The sequence below is a fragment of the Melozone crissalis genome, unplaced genomic scaffold (genome assembly GCF_028551555.1).
Source record: "Melozone crissalis strain CALT ecotype California unplaced genomic scaffold, PUWL_Pcris_2 ptg000002l_1, whole genome shotgun sequence".
Classification (NCBI taxonomy): Eukaryota; Metazoa; Chordata; class Aves; order Passeriformes; family Passerellidae; genus Melozone; species Melozone crissalis.
The window spans coordinates 23318794-23338624 of record NW_026535780.1 but is presented as its reverse complement, the minus strand read 5'-3'; the positions used below and the strand labels follow the sequence as shown (position 1 = coordinate 23338624).

General features: G+C 42.9%; 1 protein-coding gene across 1 annotated transcript in view; it reads left to right on the top strand.

The window, feature by feature from the left end:
* NCALD (neurocalcin delta) overlaps positions 1-19831 on the top strand; it is a 52918-nt gene that overhangs the window by 16489 nt on the left and 16598 nt on the right. The window lies entirely within an intron of this gene.

Below are 19831 nucleotides of genomic sequence, written 5' to 3'. Positions count from 1 at the left end.
TTGACATTAAAACAATCCCCTCCTGAGCTGTTGTTGGAGGATGTGTCTTGTAGAAGGTTGATTCTAGATTCAGAGCACCCCTGCACACACTCTCTGAGCCAGCCCAGCTCCCTTGCTCTGTTCAGGCAGGACTGGGGCTGTGAGTGCCCAGGGGTGAATCCCCTCTGCCAGGGAAGCTCCCTGCTGCTCTGAGCCTTCAGAGGGAACACAGACAGGCTGGTCTCTGCCTCTGCTGTCAGTACAGGGCACTGACTGAAGCTGAGCACAGCTGGACAGCTGGGTCCCCAGCATGTGCAGAGCTCATGGTATCTATCACTCAGAAAAGTCCCTGGGAGCTGCACCCCTGTGCCACCCCACGGGCCAGTACGGAGTCACAGTGTGCAGCCAGGTCCCTGGAACCAAATTCCTCCCCCCTTTTCTCCCTTCCCACGGCATCATCTCTTGCTGACAGGCTTGAATGTGGGAAGCATCCAAACCAGAAGCATAGGCAGGGGAGTCTGCCAGTCTGCAGCTGCTTAGCATCTCAAAAGGAAGGCTGAATTCCTTGTATCTGACGATCAAGATGAAAGCAGTCACTTTATTGACAGAATTAGTTCATATTCCAGTCCATCATGTGTACAGATAATGCACTGTGGGATTAAGCTACTGTAGCAATAAATTTCCTAACCTAATTTTAAAAGATAAAAGCTCCAGTGAAGTGAGGCTTCATGGCACACTCCACTCCATTCAATTTCCAGTCCTTCAGGAGAGCAGGCAAGAACACCCTCCCTCAGGTTACTGCTCTGTGTCTCTGACCTCCTCCTACAAAATCAAATTTTCCAGGGAAGGAAATGGAGCAGCACTAAATCTCCCTCCCTCTGGCTACTAGCATCTGCTGTCACTCTTTGCACGTGAAAGGTCATGTGGAGCAGGCTCTGAGAAGCCCTCCAAGTAAAACAGGGCATGCTGTCTGGCCCTTTGTCTGCTTCCTCCCCTCTTGTGCAGCAGTTCCTGACCACCCTGCTCTCCCAAGGAGTTTCAGAGAGCCACAAGCACTGCCAGCCCACTGCACCTTTGATATGGGAACAGGAGTGGCTTCTGAGTACTGGTGGCACATGAGATGCTGATTCCAGCCTGTGGCACAGTGATGCTGTGTAGACATCTCAGGCCTTTGTTCATGTTTTGGGCTCAGGGACAGTGATGCTGTGTAGACATCTCAGGCCTTTGTTCGTGCTTTGGGCTCAGGGAGGGCTGAATGCACTGGGCATTGCCCGAGGTCTGATGGTGTCTGAGGATTGCTCAGTACCCACAGGCCTCCTGTGGCAGCAGCTGAGGGACAGGCATTGCACCAGTGAGGAAAGCCCAAGAGCTGAGCATCTTAGGCTGGATGGCAGCCTACAGCTCAGCAGTGCAGCTGCTGAACTCACCCATCTCTACAGCCCCAGGGATGGGAATGGCTCTGCCACAGCGTGGTCAAGCCCCAGGGAGTGAGGTGGCTGCATGTGCATGGAGCAGCTGTGCAGAGGCAGACAGGTGCCCCTCAAGGCATCACAAGTCAGAATCAGTGAATAGTTGAGGTTGGGAAGGACCCTTAGAGGTCATCTAGTCCAACCCCCATATCTTAACAGGTCATTGATTTCCATTCACGATTGAGCTGCCTTGCACTGCTAGTGAGACCAGAGTCTCTTGGAACTTGACTGAATTAAATTTTCTTCTGGCCAGGCTGCTAGGATGGTATTGTTAGAAACCACAGGCATGAAGCCCATGTAATGCTGGTGGCAGTAGCTTTATTTCTCTTGGCCATGCTAGAGTTATCAAGCTCCACCAGGCTTGTCTGAGAAATTGGTTGTCTTCACGTTTGAAAAGGCAGCATTTACATTGCAGCTCCAGCAATGTGCTTGATATGTGCTAGCTTAATATAATTTTAAGCTGTTTATCAGGACATAAAGGAATACCTGTGTTGGTGTGTTGTCTTCCTTTTTGAAGGCCAAAATGTTTGATGCTCCAAACAATGTGCTAAAATCATCTGCAATAAGGAGACAGTGTTCACTTGGAAACTCCTGGAAAAAATATTCTTGGCTTCTATATTAACAAAATCCAAATAAATTAGTACTTTTTGTGCTGTTTGAGTTCTTAAAGTGCAGTTCAAAAGGAAAGTCATACCAAAAAAATGTAACATTTTCAGGTACTCATACCCTGCCCATAATTATTGCCGGCACAGAAGACTGCGACAACCTATTTACTTGCACCAGCCTCACAACTGGCCTCCAGCCAGCAGCTGAGGTTCACCCCAGTTCTAGATGTGAACCTCAGACAAGGTTTACAGGAAGCCTTCAGAAAATACGAGTTGGTGGTTTCAGTAGGGCTCAGCAGCATCAGCTCCCCAGGCCTTCCTTTGCCTGCTTATTTTCATATCATATTTTACCATCTCCATTTCAAAGATAAGTGTATGCAGTTTTTTTATGAACCAAGGTTGATATTAGACACTAAAATGGACAGATGCTTTTTGCTTGGATTCTTTGGCCAATGTGCACATTGCTCACAAGTTCCCACTTGAAACAGTTGTCACACAGGTGTGCAAAACGCTCTGGAAACCCTTTCCTCCACTGCTGGCTCTTGCTGCAAGTGGTTCCAGTCATCGTGCAGAGCTCCAGGAGCTGCTCTTCATCTCTGTGCACAGCACAGCCATGTTACCCACCTCCACCTCTGTCTCAGCTTATCTTCCCTGTCTCTGCTGCCATTCTTATTTTATTGGACTTTCTTTGGCTAATGGCCTTGTTCTCCTCCACTTGCCTGTGTCTGAGGAGCTGCAGTGCCTGGTGGGGTGCAGGGTGGGATGGGCTGTGGCCACAGACAGACAGGACAGAGTTTGGGAGGCACCAGAGGCAGTGGGGCAGGTAGTAGGGTGTGACAAGGTCAGGTTTTTGAGGGATCTCATCAGTTCTGTCAGTTCTCTCTCAGCCAGGCCAAGGAGGTCTCTAGGCTCAGTTCTGCAGGATGTTCCAGAAATGCTGCTGGACATCACTCTGATGTGAGCAGTGATTACTTTGCTGATGTGAGGGAGGGAGACAGCTGCATGTTAGGGAAGTCTGGCCCATTTCCATCATGCTGCATTGTCATTTTCCACAAAAGTATTTACCAGCAGTTGCTCCAGCCACTTGCCAAAAAAAGAACAGTTTTTCTTCCTTCAAACAAGAGTGAATGGAGCATTGGAACTACATATACATATTTTTATACTTGGTATTTTCTCACAATAAATGTGCCACATGGCATAGGATGAAATTGTATTAGAGGAACCAGCACACACATCAAAGCTTTGATTGTAAACTTCCAGCTCAGAGAAGGAGATGAGCAATCTCAATGTTCAATTATGACTGCAGATATTTCCTTTTTCCTAAGCTGCTGTCTGTTACCATGGCCACAACCTTCAGAATTTTCTGACTGTTTTGAAGTCATTACTAGGAGTGAAATAGCAGATGTTTAATTACATTCTTCTTATTCCATTCATTAGGTATAGCTGACATTTTAGAAGTCCTCAGTAAAAAAATAAGTCCTTTTTTATTGTTTATCATTTTCCTAGAGAAAAATAGCAGAAGTTAATTAATATATGCCAGTATGCACTTTGTCTACATCTTTTAAGTAGAGGTGAGGAAAGCAGTTTCCTGACATCTTAAGGACCGGGTATTAGATTGCTTTTAGCAGTAATCAGAGGTAAGTGAGAACCATGCTGCAGAAAATACACCAGTTGTTGTCCTGGTCACTGACAACCCCAAAGGGTTGAGAATGTCCTTTGAACACTCTGGTTTCTACCCAAAGAAGCAATGTTAAGCCAGAGCCATGTATTTGTACATCACCAGCAGAGTCCTGCACAGTCCCCACTGCCCAGGTATTGTGACTGTCACTATCCCCACTGTGTGTACAATCCTCTGGGATTTATCAAAACACAAGAGTTCTTTTCCACCACATTGTGGCATTCCTGGTTTGTGGATAGAGACAATAATTGCTCAAGAGATTGCTCAGCCAACAGGACTGCAGGGAACGTGGTCCCCTGGATGTGTCATGGATTGTTCATGTATGTTCCTCTTTACTTAGACAACATTACCACTTGTGTCACAGAATAGAAGATTTGTTCATTAAAGCTTCCTGTACTCAGGGTTGCCTAAGTTTAGCATTTTGTCTGTGATGTTGGTGACTCCAGTATGTGATGAAAGCTTTGTCATCTTCCTGTGCACACCCCTCCCCACTAGATTCTTCTCAAGCCAAAAGAACAACTTGATTATAAGAAAGATCAAGTATGAGGTAGGTCCTGAATCACACTGAGACTGGTATGTAACTTGGTTTATACTGAGAAATGTCACAAAAAGGCAGCCTCTGATGTCAGCCCCCTTCCAGGGCTGCTGAGCAGGGACTTTGGGGTGTTTGGCTTGAGCATGTTTGGATAGAGCAACCGTACTTCTCATCCCACTCTTACCTTCAGTGTCTAAACTTATTTGGCTCTGTGTTTTGTTGCTCTGTGCCTGGACTCTTCACCAAAGACTGACTTCCTTGATGTACTGAAGTGTTGGGAAGATGGATGCACTAAAGAAATGAAAGGTGTGAATTCATATCTCCATATTCAGGCTGCTCTCCTGTTCCCTTCTACAGATAGGTGTTCTAGACCAGTGCTGTTAAACACCCTCCTAAGTTTTCTTGAATCAGAGCTCCTAGGTATCAGCTTCCTAATGTGTTATGAGATCTCATTGTTCAGCTGTTTTTGCATAGCCCCTCTTGGTGGTGGAGTTTGCTCTAACTAGTACTGCTAGTAACTTGAAGCTGTTAGTGTGTTAAGAGGATCATAATTTCATCAACAATTGTGCTGTTGAACACTGATTTAAAGATTTTGCAAACTGGAGCAAAAGACAGTGCTATCTCCCCGTCAAAAGCAGAGCTCACACTATGGAGGGAGACCCAGAATGCGACTGGAATCCCACATAGAAGCAGAGATGCCAAAAGAGGGAGTTTAGTTCAGGGTCTATGGCTGCAGAAAACCCCATGATGGGCAATGTGTTCAGTGTCCAGCAGCTTCTCAGCATCCCTGCTGCTGTGGGATGTTCCCAGAATGCCCACACACAGCTGCTGCTGGGCAGGCAGGGGAGAGCTGGCCAACAATGGACATGCCTCTCAGCCACTGCCCAACAGTCCCTTCTCCTCTGACCACGTGAAGCTTGGCTGTCATGTTTTTGTCTTTATTTTTGGTTATGCAGTTATTTTGCTAAGTTGCAATCTCTTGTGTTGCTGTAAAAGCTGCTCTTGCCTGCGCAGAGTCTGTAATTGAATATGACCCCTCTCATGTTGTGCCTACAGTACACCATGCACTACCCAAAACTCTCAGTTCCTGACACTTTTTCACATTCACTTGTTTCTCAGACTCATCAGTGTCATTTCCACGGTTGCAGAGAGTTCAGCAATAGAAGGCTGATCTTTGGGCTTTAGGAACTCATTACTTCTAGAATAGTAACGTAATGCTGCAGACTTACCCTAAGTAATCCAGCTGCCTAGTGTGGCTGAGCCAGTGCAGGACAGAAACAGCCTTGTGCCTACACAGAGGCATAATCACCCTTGAGCAGAAAAGGAGACAGGAGAGCATCCATAAAGAGGACAGCACATTTTTAGGCAATCCCTTACTTAAGGCATGTTTTTAGTTTGCAGTGTGGAAGTGCCTTGCTTACAACATCTGCTTCATGCCCCATGCATGAGTGATCACATCCCCCACTGCAGCAGCTCAGCAGAGCTGTGGTGCCAAGGTCATGTGGAGGTGCAGGGGGTTCTGTGCTGAGCAGCTGGGACAGCTGACCTCAGATCTGTCCCATCCTCCAGCTCTGAAGGACCCATTTGGCTCTGTCTTCAGGGCACTCACAATTCAGTGTGGCATCCTCCTCTGCACCCTGCTCCCCACTCTGGGCTGTACTAGTCTGCATGGTAACCTAACCAGGGGGTGTCTTGTCTTCTCCTCTTGCAAGTGTGTCCCTCTAGTTAATGCTGTACATATTCACATGTGTCATATATATAGTTCATACATGTACATATGCATATATTACATTAAAAGATAAAGCTGAATTTTCAAATTCAAGTAGTTGGAAAAGTTGAAATTTGGGTGATCTGTGCTTTCTCTCTCAACTCTTCTAGTATGCATCTCTTTCTTATAATAGGAACATATATATATTAGTGCAGTTTCCAATATGCTTTCTAATATGCTTCATTTTTGTGACACCCCTTGGAAATTGGTTGCAGAAATCCAAGAGTGGGGTCCGTGAGAGGCAACTGCTCACTTTGAAAATTTAAAAAGGTTTATGAAACCTTAACAAGAATACAACAAAAAATCTCTATTTTCCCAGTATGCAGTGCTGGGAACTGCCCCTCGTGCATACCACGTGGCCAGTTCGTGTTCAAAATGGATGCTCAGTCTTTTATACTCCTGGAGTTGCATCAGCCAGCCCTGGCCCCTCCCAAAGTCTGTCAGTCAGCTCTTCTTTGCCATTTATCAGTGGAGACTGCTTTCTTGTCACTGGATTGGAGGTCAGGTGTTGCCATGCTGCACCCATTCCCAACTGCCCCATGCAAGGGACACACGTGCAGATTCTTTGTACCTGTCCTGGACAACCCAGGCCGTCTGATGGCAACAGTACAGGGGGAGGAAAAGGGAACTACAAGGAAAACAGAGGACATCTAAACTAAATAACATAGCTATACATCACTAAAGCTTTTATTAATATTCACACAATAGTTATCTTTTAATTGCGAGAGCAAATAATCTCATTATCCACCTATAACAGGTCTCTTTGTGAATAAGGAAGATGGCTTCAGCCAGGGGGAATTTACTTACAATTCAACAACTGTACGCCCCAGAGTCTTTTATCCTCAAGCAGAAATGGTCCTGCAGATCAGTGGAATCTTTTCAGCATCATACCACAACTCTCCCTGCAGATAACTTGAGTGTACAAGGGGCTTACATGCATTACTGTCCTTGAAAGTGTAACTTTGCCCATTTGCTCGAGTCCTATCACTATCTCAAAAAGTATCTGGAGAGTTTTCCATTTTGAACAGTCCTATGTGTCTTTCTCAGAATGAAGACACCTCCATGTTCCTTAGTCATTACAATGCCCCTTTCAGTGGTGTCTCTGTGTTTCTAGATCATCTCATCAAGGACCTGTAGTTTCTTCTGTGAATATGCTATTCTAGACATTTTTGGTCAAATTTTAGTTAAATATGCTTCTGCTATCAGCTAGCTTTGTAAATGAAAGGGATCAGAATATATAAAAGATTCAGAGTTCCCAGATGAAAAAGTTGATGTCTCAAATGGCCATTCAATAGATGCAGGAGTGATAATCTGCTGAGATAGACTCCTGCAGGAAAAAAAATCAACAGAAGAATGCTTTTTTGTTTGTGACTGCTTTCAAAGTTCACATACAGAGGCTCCTTTCCTTTCTTTGAACATCTCACACATATTCTGAACAAAGAATATTTTAATGATAAACCTGAGCTGTCTAATCTTCCCTGAGCACTCTTGTTTGCTTTGGGCCCACTTCAAAGCTATGCTTAAAAAATCTGGTAATTTTTTAACAAAGAGTAAAACTAGCTTCTAGGTGAAATGTGTAAAAAACTGGGATGTCCATGCTTGTGACTGTGCAAGGGGAGCTGGACAGCACATTCTGTGTTCAGTGTATGCCCCACATGCTGCCTGGTGCAGAAGGCATGCAGAGGTTTGTCCCCAAGTTTTTGGAAGATGTTTGGACTAGGCAGGTGAGTTCTGCCTTGGGGCAGAAGGAAATAAATCCCCTGCATGTGTTCATAGATGAACAACGTAAAGTTGAACATGTTTCAGCAGTGCCCTGGCAGCCAGGAGGGCCAAGTGTGTCCTGGGGGGCACCAGGCACAGCATCACCAGCCGGGCAAGGGAGGGGATTGTCCTGCTCTGCTCTGAGCTGGGGCAGCCTCACCTCGAGTGCTGGGGGCAGTTTTGGGTGCCACAAAATAAGAAAGTTGTAAAGGCATTAGAGGGCACCCAAATGATGGCAACAGAGACAGGGAAGGGCCTTGAGGGGGAGCTGTATGAGGAGCAGATGAGATCACTTGTTGTGTTCAACCTGGAGAAGAGGACACTGAGGAGACACTTCAACTTCCTCATGAAGGGAAGAGGAGGGGCAGACACTGATCCCTGTTCTGTGGTGCCTGTGACAAGACCTGAGGGAATGGCCTGAAGTTAATCAGGGGAGGTTTAGGCTGGATTATTAGAAAAATGTTTTCACCCAGAGGGTGGTTGGGCACTGGAACAGCTCCCCAGGGCAGTGGTCACAGCACCAAGGCTGAGAGAGTTAAAGAAGCATTTGGACACTGCTCTTGGGCACATGGTGTGACTCCTGGGGATGGTGCTGAGCTGGGCCTGGAGTTTCATTGGTGGATCCCTTCCAACTTAGTTTATTCTGTGATTCTCTGACTTACACCTCCTAGTTGTTAAGATGATGGCAAAATCTGCTTGTCTGCAAGATGAGTGTTCCCATTCAGGGCTGCCTTCTGCCTTTTCTTCATGCTGTATTTCATTGTCATCAGTCAGGAATTAGAGAAGTGATCACATGGTGCATGGACATTTGTGGTCATTTAGTGTGAAACGGGTGCTGTCATCAGGATGGTTTAACAGAAAAGAGACTTGTAAGGGAGATGATATATTTTTATTACATGAGTTTATAAGCTGTGAAAGAGCAGAACCTACCTTTGGCATACACTATTGAGTGTTGCAGGCTGGCATCTACATGAAGAGATCATTTAAGAATTTCTGTCTGAGCTGGAATGAGGTCACACCTGGAAATGAATTTTTTCCTGATGTCTGCCACTTGGTTTCAAGTAGACTCCCTTCTTTCCCAGTTCATCATCTGAGTTCAATTGTCCCAAGAACCAAGAAGTGTCAGGTGAGATCAGACCTTGCCAAAGCCCCCACAGTCTTCAAAACCAGTGGATTCCAGATCTGTTTGTCACCAGATATGATACAGATCTAATGCACCATCTGCCTCCTTTAAAATGAAGGCGGGGCTGTTCCACAGAGGTTAGTGACAACCTCCTTCTCCACCTGTGTCCCTCTCTGCTCCAAATGTGCTAATTACCCTTTTCTGTCATGCTTATAGTGCATTAACAATGATAAATTTGCAGGCCACCTGTTTCTCTCCTATGTTTATCTCAGGGCTTACTGCTCTGTTTGACCTGCTAAGGCACTTGAGAGAGTCCATTTATTAGAGACCTTATTAGGGGGTCAAATAAAAGATTTGTTACAACCCTCCTTCACAAACACAGCTTCTCAGCAGCAGTATTTAACCCATCTCATGCAGTATTTAGCCTTTTCACATGCAGAAGTTGGTGAGGACACCCAAGCTCTGTGCTAGTGACAGCACCCAAGCTTGTGCAGGTGAGGATTGTCTCCTGGTACTCTGCCCAGGAGCAGCACATGCAGCCTCTCAGGAGCACTAATGCAGATCTTTGGCCAGAAGACAACCCCATTATTGGATTCCCAGGTGCATAACTAAGCAGTGAGTGGAGAAGGGTACACAGAACTTGTTTAGAAAGACCTTTTTTTTTTTTCCCTGAGTAAGGAACAGAAAAAATCTAAGTGGTGAGATGTGCATTATTTCACTACAGCTTTCCACTTTGTGCTTCAGGTAGCCACAACTGCTGTGCCAGGACTCCATCAGACCGTGTCACTGCCAGCACACCTCCTCAGCCCCTGGCCCATACAGGTTTGTTACCCTTTGCTGGCCACACACAGCACTCTGTTATGGCTGGCCAGCATCATGGGGCAAGTCTTGTCCTCCTGACAAGCAGGAGGAGAGAGACATTTAAAATACAAGACCTTTATTTTTATAAGGCATGACGCAGAGAGTGCAAGAGGTTATTACTGTAGTAAGAATGGGTCATATGGGGCATACAGAGCAAGAAAAGAAACTGGAACAAATGTCAGAGACAGAACTCCTTTGGTGAGATTATGATTATGTAAGAGCATCTGTCACTGAAAGGATCTGAAATATTGGCCATCAGGTAACTGGTCAATCTTTCATTAGCCACAGGCAAAACATTCTCATTAGAGTCAGCCTCTCTGATGCCAGAAGTCCCTGCTAGGGATCCTAGCATGTCCATGTCCTCACCTCCTTTGGAAGGATCTATGGATATGTGGCATGAGGACTGCTGCTAGGTCTTTGTGAGATAAACCAGGATTTATTCAGGGACTGGGAATGGAGGGCTCAGCGTGGGACACCCTTGCCCACACAGCAGTGGTGCACACTTGTTTCTGTGCACATGTAAAACTGAGGGCAGAGAAACCCCATCATTTAAGTGAAGTACATTTAGTCGAACTTTGGCCTCCTCTGCTTTGACTACAGAAGAAAACAAGGGTCTAAAAATAAGGAAATGTTTGCCTCTTGGAAATTTTCTAAGCAATTAATCTAAGAATTATTGATGTTTCTAAATTTGTCAGAAGAGGGAGGACCATCAGTCACACTCAAAAATACCAGCTCTTTGCTGATAACTCATAAAGTGGAATGGCTTTTTAATGAAGTTCTAGAAGAAAGGTTTGCTGCCAAAATCAAGGATATTGCTCTATCCCACTCATACTACTTCATCAAGGAAACTTCCAAGAAAATTTTGATTTTCTTCCAAAGTTGTTGTGTGGGATTTTTCTTTTCTCTTTTTTTTTTTTTTGTTTTTTTGTTTTGTTTTGTTTTGTTTTGAGTGCCTGAAAGCCAACTCCAAAGCCAACTTTACTGCCAACCTTTTAAAAGAAGTAATGACAATATATGCTAATAGGAGGTTTCACAAATCAGTATGAGATCACTGAAACCAGTTCCCATCTGATCACACATGAATGAACAATGTGTGGGTTTGAACTGTGTCCATGATATGATGATAGCTCCACCTTTCATTCAGATTGAGATCAAATGGCTGTTACCAAGTGCTGGGTGGTAAACTGCTGATAAGTCACTGTTTTATCATCCTGTGGAGACTAATTTGAAAACATCCTGGTTTTAATGTAACCGAGAGATAGATTTTAAAGCACCTCTCAATGAAATGGATACTGTTGCTTATTGTGACTCCCTTCCCTAGCACATTCATTTAAAATCAGTGAGCCTCATAGGGTACATCCTTCTTTTAATAAAGAAAAACCAAGTAGAAAATCAGAAGTTTTTGGTATATATTTACATAGTTATCAATCTTTAAATCTTTTTTGGAGGATTCCTTTGGTAATTCACAGGAGGATCCCTGTGTTGCTCACTGGCTTAAGTGACTTTCCAGTGAATTCATTAGAAGATCAAGATCTGAGACTTATTTGGTGGAACAGGATGTGCTTTCTGTATTGAATAAGTGATTTATATGGTGATTTTACATGGCACTTTGCAAACAGTGGCTGATTCTTCAGTGTTCATCCTGTCTCTAGGCAGTGGAGCTTCACTGGTTTTCATAACATGGGTAGCAGAGGAGAGAATTAGGAAATACTTGATGGATGAAGTGAGAGGAGGCATGGAATGTCTGAGGAGTGGGTTGGGACAGAAATTATTGGTGGAAGTGATGTGGAAGGGAGAATTGTCAGTTGAAGATAATTTAAGGACATCTTAAAAGCTGTATGGAGCAAGCAGGAGGAGAGAAGCAAATAAAATACAAAGCCTTTATTTTTATAAGGCATGATGCAGAGAGCGCAAGAGGTTATTACTGTAGTAAGAATGGGTCATATGGGGCATACAGAGCAAGAAAAGAAACTGGAACAAATGTCAGAGACAGAGCTCCATTGGTGAGATTGTGATTATGTTAAGAACATCTGTCACTGAAAGGATCTGAAATATTTGCCATCAGGTAACTGGTCAATCTTTCATTAGCCACAGGCAAAATATTCTCATTAGAGTCAGCATCTCTCGTGCTTGTGTACATTTTCACTCCTCTCCATGTCTGAAAAGTAATGCTTCCCAGGAAAAGGAATCAGATCATCAGAATCTGAATTTGTAGCTGACATTGGTGATGATGATGTTCAGAGTTCAGAAATTGCTCTTAAAAACACCAATACCAGTACTCTACCATTAAGGCAAAAGCAGCAAGGCAAATCGTGGTAGATGAAATGGTAACAGTTTTCTATTAATTAGATACCAAATACATCTTTGCTACATATTTCTTTTGGATGATTTAACCAGAGAGAGACAGAAATTAATCCATAGATGGTCTCCTTCCAAGGTTTCCAACCCCTGCTGCTTCAGAGATTATGTATTTCATTGTTAGGATATTGTTTTGATGGTGCATGGCATCAAAAATGCCATTATTTGCAAATGCTAGTAGTAGGAATGGACATGCATGGGAAATGCAGAAAAACTTAAGAGAAGTTATGTGACAGACTTTTTCAAAGACAGTAGGAAAAATAAGAAAGATTGTGTTTGTTTTAGGGAGCTAAGAAATAGTAGTGGAAAGTAAGAGATAGTGGAAAAAGAAAGAAAGGACAAGGTTTTATATACTAACACAATAAATAAAAGTCCTAGAAAATGAAAAATGGGAAAAGGCACTAAAACTCACATACAAGAAATCTCAGAGAAACTGACATCTTGAGAACAGCAAAGAGGCAAAAGTACACTGGCCTAAAAATGTAACAGGATCAGCATTTCTGTTTATTTACAGTCACTAGGAAGTGGTGAATAGTGACATTTTGTTTCATGTTGGATAGAATCTGGTTTTCCTAAAGTTAAACTTTGGAAAGAAGCTTTCTACTGGCACTCCTTCTTTTCTACAACAGTGACACAAATTGGTTGTTGTTCACATAAGAAAAAACAGTTCGTTTGTTTGAAGACAGTTATCTGATGGACTTTGTTTACTTCCTCAAAGGATATTAGTAGTGAAGGAAGAAGTGCTGTTAACCCTTTCTTTTGTGAAGGAGTTCATCTTAGTTGAATTTACTGAAAATTTTCAGTGATGGCAGAAAAGTTTTCCATCTCATAATTCATATTTTTCTGTCTAGATTTTGTTCTGGGCTTTATACATTATTTCATGTTGCAATTTGTGCAATGCTATAAACTTGTAAAAAAATTTCTTGAATTCATGGAAACAATTTTTTACTACACTCTGTTTAATGACTGTATGACACATGGCATTTCAAAAGTTCCTTTTTAAACCAGTACTGTATATAAGTGTCTACTACCTAACTTAATATTGACAACTGCTATGGTTTTGTTTACTGATAACAAACAATAGTAACAACACCAAGATTATACAAGCATTTGTTTACATGTGTGTGACAGACAGACAGAGAAGCATGGCAAATTATTTTTACACTTAATTTGTCAAATGTTTTTCTATGCCTCTTAAGGGAGTTTGCTTACCGACCTTTACCATGTTGTTCAAACTCCCAAATTCATTCCTGTTGAGTAATTTCTAAAATCAGGCAGCACACTGTGTTATGCATGAAACAGCAGTCGGGTAGGACACAGCTCTGGGTTTTTCACAGCAGGCTGTCAAGACTGGATGTCATTCTGAGTTTCAAAGTGAATACAAATCAAAATCTTCTTCCAGTAACTTTATAGATTTTATCCAACCTAAGTTCCCTAAGCTAAGGTTTTTTTCAGGTTTGTGTACAATGGTGCTCAGAATCTCCACATTAAATGCCTGCTGTACACCCCCAGATCCATCCATCCCTCCCAGGTCAGCTGTCCACGTGGAGTGTGGAGGAGGAGGTGCTGTAAGGTGGCTGGGTTAATCATCAGATTGTCAGGAAAGAGAAGAGATACTGTCATCACCAATGGTAACCACATCCTTGCCCATGGAAACTTTTCAGGGGGCACAGCAGAGCAGCTGAACGGGGGCCCATGGCTGAGCTCTGCAAGCTGACTGCATTGCTGGGCCAGCTCAGGGCAATTATAGTATATTCTATGGTTTTCCTGTACCTTATCTGCAGTGCAAAGGTTGTATGTGGAGACAGAGAAGACGTCTTAGGAAAAAACAGCAAAGACATTGTTTTAAAACAAAATACTTTCATTTGTGCTAAAATCCTTCATGTCAGCATATCTTCTCAGATAGAATTCATATTAGAACTCACCTGAATGAAGTTAACTTTTGAAATAAAATATATTTATTTAACTGTTAATGTTCAAAAATGGGCATTTATCACAGAGCAAATATTCTATTTAAATTATCAGTTTAAAACCTTTGTAAAATGGAAGTAGCTTGCTGCACTGCAGTTTGGGAATTACAAGTTCCTTTCGAACGTAGGAGCTGTAGGCTGTGCCATATGTCACTGGGAGGATGTTTTCTCATATATTCACAGGAAAATCTTGGATTTGCAAGATGAATCCGTGAACTTGGCTGTAGAACATGAGGAATAAAATAGAAGTGGCTAGCCTCAAACTCCCCTAGACAACCAGAAGCTAGAAACTTGCCATATGTCATTGACTTCCATGAGCAATGCTGAGCAGTGGAATATCACCCTCTCTTGCAGCATTAAATACTGCCCTAAGTCATTAATACAAAGCAGATGGCTTTGTTGTTGATTAGAGCTGGTTAGGATCTGAAATTCCCATTCCAAAGGAAATTCTGACATTTGTATTTATTTTCACTGCATATTGGAACAAAACATCAAAATTTCCCAGTGGGATGGATATTAAAACTGCTCTGGAAATACCAAGTTATTTCACTTCATTGGTATTGAATTGTTTTCTCAATAATACCAAACCAGTGTAATTCTAAAATTAATCAAATGTAAATGCTAGAACAAAATTAATAAACACATAAAGTAACACTGAAACATTTTTCCATGTTAAAAGGAAAAGATTAAATTGAAATCATAAATTCTGACATTTTTACAAAATTTCTTTTCTTGAATGTGACAAAACATTTTGATTTCAGCTAAGCTGCATTACCCTAATGGAAATGGGCTCTGCTGAAAAATGTTCACCCAGTGCTGTTTGTCCAGGGCCAGTAATTTACAGGATCATCTTGCAAGCCCAAAGATGTAAAAATTCCGAGAAATAAGACATGCACAAAGAGAAAATTAACACAATATATGCAGTTTGGGAGCACCTTTGAAGACTGCCTTAAAAATTCCTACAACTCCCACAAAATTTCTTTAGTCATCTAGATGTCTCTTACATTAGCTCTCTTTTGTTCAGGCACACTTGAGAGTGTTAAATGCTGGACAAATCATCCCTGGCACGGACCTTCATATTTATGGACTTGTAAACTGTGACATTATCTTAGTGAGTCTTGTTTCCATCTCCTTAGCAAAATTCTGGTCCTGACTGCCAGAACCTCGCACTCCCAATCTCCAGTTGCCTACTTTCCTGGAAAAAGTTCCAATAGCTCTCTTCAATATGGAACGAAAACTCACAGTTACTGTCCAGGTAGGAATGTTCACAATCATTCCTTTCCCTATCATAAGGACATCTTAAAAAATATCTAGTTTGCCAACTAATGGCTCCATTTTTTCCAGTATCACGATTTCTATTTTTTTCTGTCAACACCAAGTCTCTGCTGTGGGATAGGAGACCATCTGGTAACAATTTTTTTAAGGGGAGTCTAAGCACAAATGTCAGTCTTTGGGAGTCACATGCTGTTTATTTACAAAGATAAAAAAATCAATATCATGAATTCACATCAGCTTCTCATCTTACTTTGTGCAACAGTAGCTTTCTGCTTTAGTTTCCACTACCCTCCGCCGAGGTATTGCATATAAGATTACATAAAGGGACCAAACAAGATGTAGGACAGATTAGAAACCTGATGAAGGAGCTGCTGGCTGAGTTTGGTGACCGGTGTGCTCAGGTGCACTGGGGAAGATCATGTTACTGCTGGTGAGTGCCCTGCACAGAGAGAAGCCCTGTGGAAGAAAGGAGAGTGCAGTGGGTTTGACGTGGCTGGACATGTGAGCACCAGGATAAGGACAGATAGAGTGACGCAGGTGTGTAGGAAGGGTGGCTTTTCTAAAGCACTCAGGCCCCAGCAAGTACCAAAATCAGTGGTGCTGCTTTCTGGGAAGTCTCAGTTTACTGGATAGAGATGCTTTTTGAGAAGCTACCCATTGCACAGGTGCCCAAAGGGAAGGTGTGTTTTGTTTGAGAAGCCCAAGTTTAATTGTGGGTACTGGGAATTTGGAAAAATGTGACCTTGAGCGTTTTAGGAAATGTGGCCCAGAAAGGTTCTTGTTAACCAAAGAGACTTTAGGCTCACAAGTTGCTTAACAGGAAATACAGTAACTGCAGAATATTTCCATCATTTGGATCTTGATGTATGGTGTTCTGAAAGAATGTTGATAGATAAAGTCACCTCCAGATGGAACAGGTGAGAGATTTTGCCAACTCCCCTGCTGTCGGCTTAAGACTCATGTTTATAAATACTGCAGATGTCCTGTGCTTAGTGAAACAGCTGAATGCAGTAAAATCTGGAAGGGCAGCCTCCTGAGGGTGGATGTTCTAATGCGCTGTTAGCAAAGTCTCTCTTGCCCTTTGCCATACAAAATTAGGCAAAGGCAAACATACTTTTACAAAAATACTATTTCCTTAGAGTTTTAAGAAATCAAATACATTAATATATATATCTAATTCCCAAAAGAGTCATCTGAAGTCTGCCAAGACAAAGAGTAGTTATTTTAAAGACCTTAGATCGTTCTACCCAGGGTTAAAACAAAATGTTGTGGTTTTTTCTTACACACCATATGGTAAAGTGTTGTTTCTCAGCTTCACAAATGAATGATTATGAACCAAAAAAGCATGTGAATATTGGCATGGTTTTTATTGTTGTGAGTTCTAAAAGAATTAGGAAGAAATGAAATTAAATTGCAGGACCTTTTCTGAGTGTAAGAGGAGGGGTAAACAAATCTGTATGAGTTCTTCCTCTTTTGTGTGGTTTCTTTTTTTTTTTTTTTGTTTGCTCATTTCTCATTAAGGAAGAAAAGGTTACTATCAAGCCTTTTTGGATGGGTGAAGCCTTTGCTGGCCCTGGGGAATGACTGTCCACCACTTACTGCATCATTTTTTGCCCAGCTCATACAGTGATGGCAGCACTTCCCAAAGGGACTCCAGACAAAGCCAGGACACTGAGAAAGGCTGAAGTGCTGGATTCCTCTCTGTGTGCTCAGAGGAGCCCACATTTACACCCTCTTACACTTTGGAGGGTCACTGTAGGATCTGGGAACATGGATTGCTTTATTTGTATCTCCAGCAGCCCCTTTTCCATGTGTCTTCACTGCCTGATGGTAGCTGAGCAGACAATTTTTCTATAGATCCCTGGGTGTGCTCTGTCCAAGCAGCAGAGGTTTTGTATGAAGTGGGAGAACTTCATCCCCCTCTGTGATAGCCAGGCTGCTGATGCAGCAGCAAGAACCTGACTCCAAAAGGATAATGACAGACCTGACTGCCCCATGAATCAAAATCTAATGGGTAGAGGTAGCCCATTACAGACACTCCTCTTTGGTGGATAGATGTACACCAAATTTCAGCCAGGAGCAGCTTCAGAAACAAGCTCTGAGTCCTAAATGCAGGGCTTTAAGGTGGAAAGAGTGATCAGCCATGAATGAGAGTGGAATCACTGTGCAGTGTGACATGCTGTACAAATGCACATAATGTGCTCTTTTCCCCAGCTCCCAATATTGGAAATGCTCATGTGCCTAGTCATCCTTCTTGTGCCACACACTCCCCCTTTCAGGAAATGCTTTGGAAACAGAGACCTTTTCTGGAAGCCCCAGGGATGCTGAAGGTGATGCAAAGTGAGGGATGTGCACATCAGCCCTTTCACTGCTTGAGACTGAGGCACAGTGCATTGGTCTCTAAACACCTCCAGCCAAGACTGGAGCATTGCTGAGAGTACCATGACAAGCACTAGGCTGGTGTTTGGTGTTTAGTTAACCCAGTGGTGCTGAAGACCCCAGCCCTTATTGATGGGACACTGCATCCCCTTCCTATAGCCACCCTCCCACAAGCCCTCCCTGCTAAAATGCACAAAGGAATTATGATAAAGAGAAACAGGAGACAAAGTGCAGCAGCTGTAGCATTTCTCTGCCAGAGCAAATCTGAAGGGAGAATAGCCTGGGCTTTTGATGTCACCCATGAGCACCTCCAAGTCTGAAACATGGGAACTCCGTGCAGCTGCTCCTGCTTGGATTCCTGCCTCAACCAAAACACAGAGCTATAAAGGATTTGCTTTTATTTCTTGTCTTGAGTTTCTCCTGGGGTGTCAGGAAAGAACAAATTCTGTCAGGAAAGAATGAATACTGTCAAAGGAGAAGTTAGGGGCACTTTTGGTAAGGGAAGGATTCCCAATAAGGGGCTAAAGAAACAGGAAGGTGGCACTAAACAAAACAGGAACTTAGAGCAGTGAAAATGTCAGGATCCTGAGATCGAACTAAGATCCTAATACAAAAAGATGAGTGAATACTGTGATGAACATGTTTGGAAGTACTAGTGGGCAGCTGGGTAGCACATGACCACTCTTCCTTCTATTGATAAATAAAGCATAAATACTGAATGATGATCCCATCCACACCTTTTCCTTGGTTTTTTTCCTCTTAATTTCTTCATCAGTCTTCATTCCTCTTCGATGTCAGCTATAGTTTTAGCCAGATGTATTTGTACTTGTTTTACTCTACTGCAAATCTGTTTACTGCTGTTTCTTCTGAATATTGTAAGAGATTGTCAGATTTTTTTTTTAATCTTGCTCATTAATTTCATTCAGTTTTTGCTCTTTGCCAATAGAAAGAGATAAATGGAGGGTGGCAAGGCTCAATTTTTTTTTCTGCATGTATTTATTTATTTTTTTGTTAAGTCCCTGTGTGGTTTTTAATAAATTTGGTTTTCTTTCAAAAATATGTTCCAAGATGCCGTTAAAAAAAATTAAGCAAAAGCCTTTCTTGGCAAGCATCTCCACACTGGTTACTCAAATGAACGTGTGAAAACAAACTAGAAATGGCCAGAAGGAAGCAAAGTGGCTGCTTCCAAGAGCCTGAGGGGTTCCTTTCTGTAGGATGGAAATAAAAAAAAATCTCTTGACCAGGTAGTGCTTACACGTGGCAGCAGATGACTGAAACCAGAGGAGTTGTTCTTCCCAGCACAGCTGCTGCTGCTGCTGTCACGATACACAGTGTCCCACCAGCGGGATCCTGCACTGGGATTTCCAGTGGGACAGTGGAGAGTGGTGGCTCTGAGGCTGTGAATGGGGAGCTCAGGGACTGGTCACAGGGTTCTCCTGGGCTGGAGCACACCAGAGATCAATGAGTGCATCCCTGCCTTGCTCAAGCCTCACTGCAGAGCCCCAAGATCACAAGACAGTGCCTTGCCCACATTTACTGTTGGGTTTGCATGATGAGGCCATGGCCACATTGGTGTTCCAGCCACAGGGAAGCAGCACTCACAGATGGGGAGGGAATGTATCATTTAGGATAGCTCTTGCTCTGAACTGTCTCATTACATAGCTTGTACAGCAGTTAGCAGTATTACAACCCAAAGGAATAACTGACCTTATGAAAGAAACTTAGCTTTTCTATCAGATTGTGTTCACCAAGCCTTGACTTTTGTAAATGCACATAACTTCCCCCTTTCTGTAAGGGCATGGACATAGATGAACCAGTGCTGCATTTGGAAGCATGTGTACACTGTATGTGTACAAACAACAACAGAGTTTGCAGACACTGACACATTGTGGTGAACTGGTACTTGGTATTATCTGAAGCTTTACCAAGCAATGAGAGCAGCTGGCAGAGGGGAAGGAAGAGAGTCGTTCTAATGCAGTGAAGTTTAATAATAGGGCAAAATTTTGGCCAGAAAGCTCTGGGGATGCATCCCCAGACAATGTCTCATGCTCTGAGATGCACCTCAGTGTG